This window comes from Sinocyclocheilus grahami, unplaced genomic scaffold, assembly GCF_001515645.1.
Source record: "Sinocyclocheilus grahami isolate Dianchi unplaced genomic scaffold, SAMN03320097.WGS_v1.1 scaffold1123.1, whole genome shotgun sequence".
NCBI classification, from domain to species: domain Eukaryota; kingdom Metazoa; phylum Chordata; class Actinopteri; order Cypriniformes; family Cyprinidae; genus Sinocyclocheilus; species Sinocyclocheilus grahami.
The window spans coordinates 246863-252706 of record NW_015506302.1 but is presented as its reverse complement, the minus strand read 5'-3'; the positions used below and the strand labels follow the sequence as shown (position 1 = coordinate 252706).

General features: G+C 36.6%; 1 pseudogene; it reads left to right on the top strand.

Moving 5' to 3' along the window:
- Positions 1–5844, top strand: part of LOC107567033 (atrial natriuretic peptide receptor 1-like) — a 14951-nt pseudogene continuing 9107 nt past the window's right edge.

The following is a 5844-nucleotide window of genomic DNA, read 5'->3' as shown; positions in this document are numbered from 1 at the left end:
AAATGTCAGAGGAACACCAGAGCTTGAGATACAGATCAGAATTAATGTGAGACCCTTGATTTACAGTCACTCTGGGGAGATCACTGTTGTGGATGGCTGGATTCAGAGCAAAACCATATGGCCACAGTTTGCCACTGGATGTTTTTCCCGTCCTCGTTACTGGTAGTTTCTGATGCAAGGTCCTTTTTTATTTGTTTTCGACTCATTTTGATCAAACTCTGTGTTGGAGCGGGAATTATTCTTTTGGAATGAGTGGTAAGCAATTTCATTTATGAATTTTACAGGCTTATTTAGTGTACACAGCTCATGAGATTTTAATATTGACTGCACTACAGTTAGAAACTATTCAAACACATATATCTACACATTGTTTGCTTATATTGTCAAAAATGTATATATACAAATATATCTCTGTGTGTATTGTAAAATCTGAATATAAATTTGGATTAACATGTCATCTAGAAGTAATGAAGCACTTCGAGAGACTTCCTGGCCCACTGCTCTTTTTGATGACTCTGGTTTCTCTCAGTTTGGGCACCAGATTCATCTTGCTGATCTCCATGCCCAACACCTCCATTCCTTTCAGTACTGGATGGATTGGGGCTGGAGCTCTTATCGCTATCAGTTCTGTAATCAGCAGTCCGGACCTTCTGCAAGGTCAGTGAGCTATTTGTACCAAGTACAAAAAGAAGATGAGCAATATTTATATATCATCTTTAATTTAATATGTTGTTGAATTATTCATGTCAGGTCATCATCTGGATTACCATTATGTGGATGATGAATGCAATGATCTACGTGGCCCAAGGAAAATTGCGGCACTTTACCATAAACACAAATACAGTGCTTTCATCGGACCATCTTGCTCGAATGTATGTGGCCATATTAGCTTCATTTCCAAGACAATTGAAAGTCGAAATAAATAGATAATAAAAATACAGCTAGTTTAAATGGAACGTGTCAAAATAACAATCAATCACTCACTCACTCATTATATCATTACTCAGACAATAGACTCTCAAATTAAGGTATCTGTCTTCTACAAGCACAGTTCCAATTAAAGCTTAAAATTGACTTTTAACGCATGAAGGACTATCAAAAAGTAATTACAAAAGTCGTTATAATCTCATTTGTCTCAAGATATCATCATTACAAGATGAAGGACTATCAAATTTTCGTTGAGTAGGAAATTGAGTATTATCATCTGTTGTTAATTCTTATTTAAGGTCTGTGCAGTGACTGCTAAACTAGCAGCTTATTGGAACATTGCTGTCATCAGTCCTATATGTGCAGATCAACAATTTCTAGATAAGAAGGTTGGTTGTAAAGTGTATATTACCATTAACATGCGGATATCTTAAAATGCACTTTGCTTTTCAGTTGCTAAATGTTTAAAAAAAAAAAAATTCTCTTGACCCCTATAAATTCAGGCCTATCCAACCTTAACAAGAGTGTTTGGACCTTTCACTAAACTAGGGTCTTTCTTTGGAAATCTGCAAGCGGTTTGGCTGGCAGCGCATCAGCATTATCTATGACAATAAACCATCCTCAGGTATGTAATGTACCTTGAAACTGAGAGGTGGAAAATCTATGTTCATTTACATTTATTATAAACTGCATGTACATTGTAAAAAAAAATGGTAAAAGTGATTTTTAATTTTACAGTAAAAATATTGTACCAAGTAGAAAAGGAACGGTATAGTTTAAGTGAAAAAGAACAACTAATTTCATAATTTACTATGAAAAAAATTATGTAAATTGCCATTCCCAGAATTCCCAGTGTGATAGCTCACGCTTGATGTAAGTACTATTTTGAAGTCAAGAAGTTCATCTTAGATTTTTTAAATATAATTCCTTAAACACATTTTCTCGAAAGGTATCAAGCAGAGCACAATAACGTTACAGTGACCAAGTATCAAGAAATCCATGTCTCTCTCTCCCAAGGGTCCTTGTCGACCTGGTCCTGGGTCTTAACTGAGGTGGCACAAGTCTCTCGCAGTAAGAAAAAAATCCCCTCTGATGAGAATTTGTTCTCACAAAAGCTGTGAGGAACTAAACAGTGAAAGTATTGTTTGTGTCCTTTATCCTGTACAGTTATTGTGATATCAGCACATGGCAAGGTGGTCCACAGTTTGCTAATTGAAGCTCACAAGAAAGGCCTCACCAACGGAGATTTTGCTTTCTTTTGTTTCGAGCCATATAAGCAAAAGGTGTTATTTGGCAGTTTTGACTGGAAACAAGGTGTGTTACGTAACCACAAATTCATAAAATGAGACATTGCTGAACATGATGTAATTTTCTATTTATAGTACATGGTTTTCTCCTTTCTCAGGTGATGGATATGACTCAGTGGCCAGGCAAGCTTATCAGGCTCTGTTTTTCCTGTCTCTGTATAAACCCAGTGATAAACTGTATCAGGCCTTTTCAGAGAATGTAATCAGCAGATCCAAAATAGACTTCGGCTATACATATGCTTCTAATGAACAGGTTTGCTTTTATTATGCACATCAACAAAGGTAGAGTCTATTATTAATAACTGAGTTTTGGTGTGAGGGCATGTGGATGAATGGGTGGAAAGCCATGTGATGGGAAGCCTGATGTGAAATTTAGTTTGCTTTTAATTATCACTATCCAGGTGATAATTAAGTTGCACTTAAAAGAATATTGCTCTATCATGTTTGAAAATAATATACCACCTACACTAAACCATACACTAAACTTAACCGAAAGTGATAACAAAAGCAAAAGCACGTTTTTGGAGTTTTGCAGAAATGTACGTAGAGGCTCGTTTTTCCAGTGAGCCTGGGTTGGTATTTGGACTTTCATGGCTTCTAAGTTGAATGTATTTCACAGTTGGCCCAGCATTCATTAATTTTGAAGGTGTGCTAATAACACAAAGCAACATGATAAGAGGCTTGGAAGCATGTTCATCTGGTTCTAGCTTATCAACTCCTTCAAGAGGCCAGTCAGAGGCCATAGTGCAGTCACTTTATTTCCAGTAGGGGGCACCAGATGCCCAACTTTGCTCCATACATTAGTGCATTCACACTGATTCAATGTTTTCTCACCCCTTCACTTTCATCTTTTTGGCATTGCCCTATACCCTATCTTTGATTAAAAAAGGGGGAAAAGAAAAATCTTGAATAATGTACCAATGCTTGCAAGATCCAAATGTCTGACTCAGTGGCAATATAGATTTCTCAGCTATTCACTGACTGAATCTCCCCCAAGCTAACAGGTCGAAGCAATAAAGTCTGGACAGACTTATGCAACCAGCTATAATACTTTTATCAAAATTCTGAAAAGGTGACTGGAAGTGACTGTTTCATATTGCATTCCTACAGAATTACCCTTAGTGGCTTCCAGACTTGCTGTGTCATACCTCTATAAATGGTATAGTTGCATTTTGTCAAGTGAGTGCTAATCACCCAGCAGACCTGCAGATTACAAATGTGTGTTTTATTTTCAGAGAGAAAATTCTTGATTGCCTTAGGGATTATTGTTGGCTTGGTGGCTGCTGGGACCCTTGCAATCTGTGCTTTATACAGGTAATAGTTCAAGTGTGTATTTTCAACTACTTTTAAATATTAACATTGCACATTCAGAATTGTGGAATCAAGTGTAGAAATGAGAGCATTTGCATAAATGAGATGTATATACTTAGATTTTTCTTCCCAAGAGAGTTTTTTCCCTTCTTTTTTTGCTTGTTACACCATTTTAATTTATTTTGGATGTAAGATTTGCATGTTATACTGCAATTATGTTGAAATAATCTGTTGATTTTATAGTTCATGAATGCCAGACTAAATGCTTCAGCTAAAACGTTAGAGCTGATGCCCAAAAATGCAAGCCTAATTCAGTCAACCCCACTGCTGTTCTTCAGTTTTTCTTTGTAGAAATGTTCATTACAGTCTTCAAATTAAACTAATATTTATTACCAGGAAGTTCAAACTCCAGGAAGAAGCTTCCAAGTTGCTGTGGACAGTCAATGCTGCTGATGTCATAATGATGGAGCATCACTCCTCAACTGTGCCAGCAAAAGATTTGAGAGGATTTAATGCATTAAAAGTTGATTAAGTAGCTCTTCTGGCCCACAATTTACTTTATTTTGTAATGCAAGAAGTATGTGAACATAAGTACTAATAGCAGTTGTGAGGCAGAAATATTACATATAATTAACAATGCAATAGACACTGTCATCTAAAGAGATACCCCCTTCTACCCCCTAATCATTGCTGTTTTAATTTTGGTTTGTTTGGATGGAATTACTACATGAATTAATCTATTACATCTAGATTCTCCCCTTTGTGGTTCAGTCTCACAGATCCAAACCCATTCAGGCTTCTTTGGAGTTTATAATTTGCAGCATGCAAGACAAGCCATCAGCACACAGAACCGCAGTCTACAGAGTGAAGTATTTGGGATCTTAGTGTTTATACATTTACGTAACTACATAGCGACGTTATGTAGAAGACAATTTATGCTACCAAACATTTGGCATGATTTAGTTGCCCAATAAAACAATTCATAGTTCAGTTAATTAAATACATTTTCTCTCTCCTTCAGGGGACAATTTGTTCTGTTTGCTTTCTGAATTTAAGAAACCCTCATCTGAGCAGCGAGCCGCTGGCGGAACTCAAACAGGTGAACTCTGTTTAAAACATTAATAATACATTTCATTTTTTATACAATATCCATTTACTCATGTAGGTAATATGATGCACCTCAATCAATACCTCTGTGTCTTTAGTGCAGAGATTTGACCCACTATAACCTTTGTAAATTTATTGGAGCGGCTCTGGAGAACCCTCAGCCCTTCATTCTTACAGAGTACTGCCCTAAAGGAAGCCTGCAGGTGCTATTACACAGATAATTGTTTCTTTTCTATCAGTTAATTAGCATTTGTATTTGTTTAGGATTATTTTATGGGTTTTTAATAATAACAATTTTGGATTTATGGATAAAATAAATGTAACTATTGGGACAATGGTTGTAATCCTTATGCAAGAACTTTATTGCAACATATATTTAAAAACGGCAGCTTCAAAATTAATGTTTGATATATGACTATATGTGTATCATTTATGTTGATGTCATAGTAAAACATAATATCAATATATCTTCAAGTAACTTATTTTAATCATAAGTACAAAGAGAAAAACAGAAAATTCCAGAGAGAAATTTCATGAAACTCTAGATGGCACAGGCTCTACAGGTTCTAGCTCAATCTGATACAATCACATCATCATTCACATGGCTCAGCTGATTGGTTCCCTTTTGCATCAGCAGCCTGAGCTTGCTGCTCAACATTCAAATACTTGGCTAGTGCTTGCTGTTGCAGTTGCAGCGCGCTTCAAAAACCCTCCATCTTCCCCAGTTCCACCCAGCTTTGCTACAGTGTTATTTCCTACATGCTCACATCAGCATGTCTGTGGATGCAATGCTATCTCACGGCCAATTCGTACGTATTTGGCTAATTCATACGAATCCATATGACCTCATTTGCATGATTTTGTACGATTTCTGTGACGGTTAAGTTTAGGGGCGGAGTTAGGTGTGGTCCTTCATACGAATTCCTACGAATTTGCCACCCTGTAAATACATACTATTTTTCACAAATCGTACGAATTCGTACGAGTGAGGTTGTGCGAAATCTTACGAATTAGCCACCTTGTCAAATATGTATGAATTGAAGATCGGGTTGGTGGATGTGTTGGCAGACTTATGTCTCGGTACTTGCTCTGCCACAGCAGCAGCAGCAAAAGCAGCATAGCAGATCTATTCCGCTGTAACGGTATAAACTCATGGGAAATATGAATAATTAACCATAACTAGTTATAATTA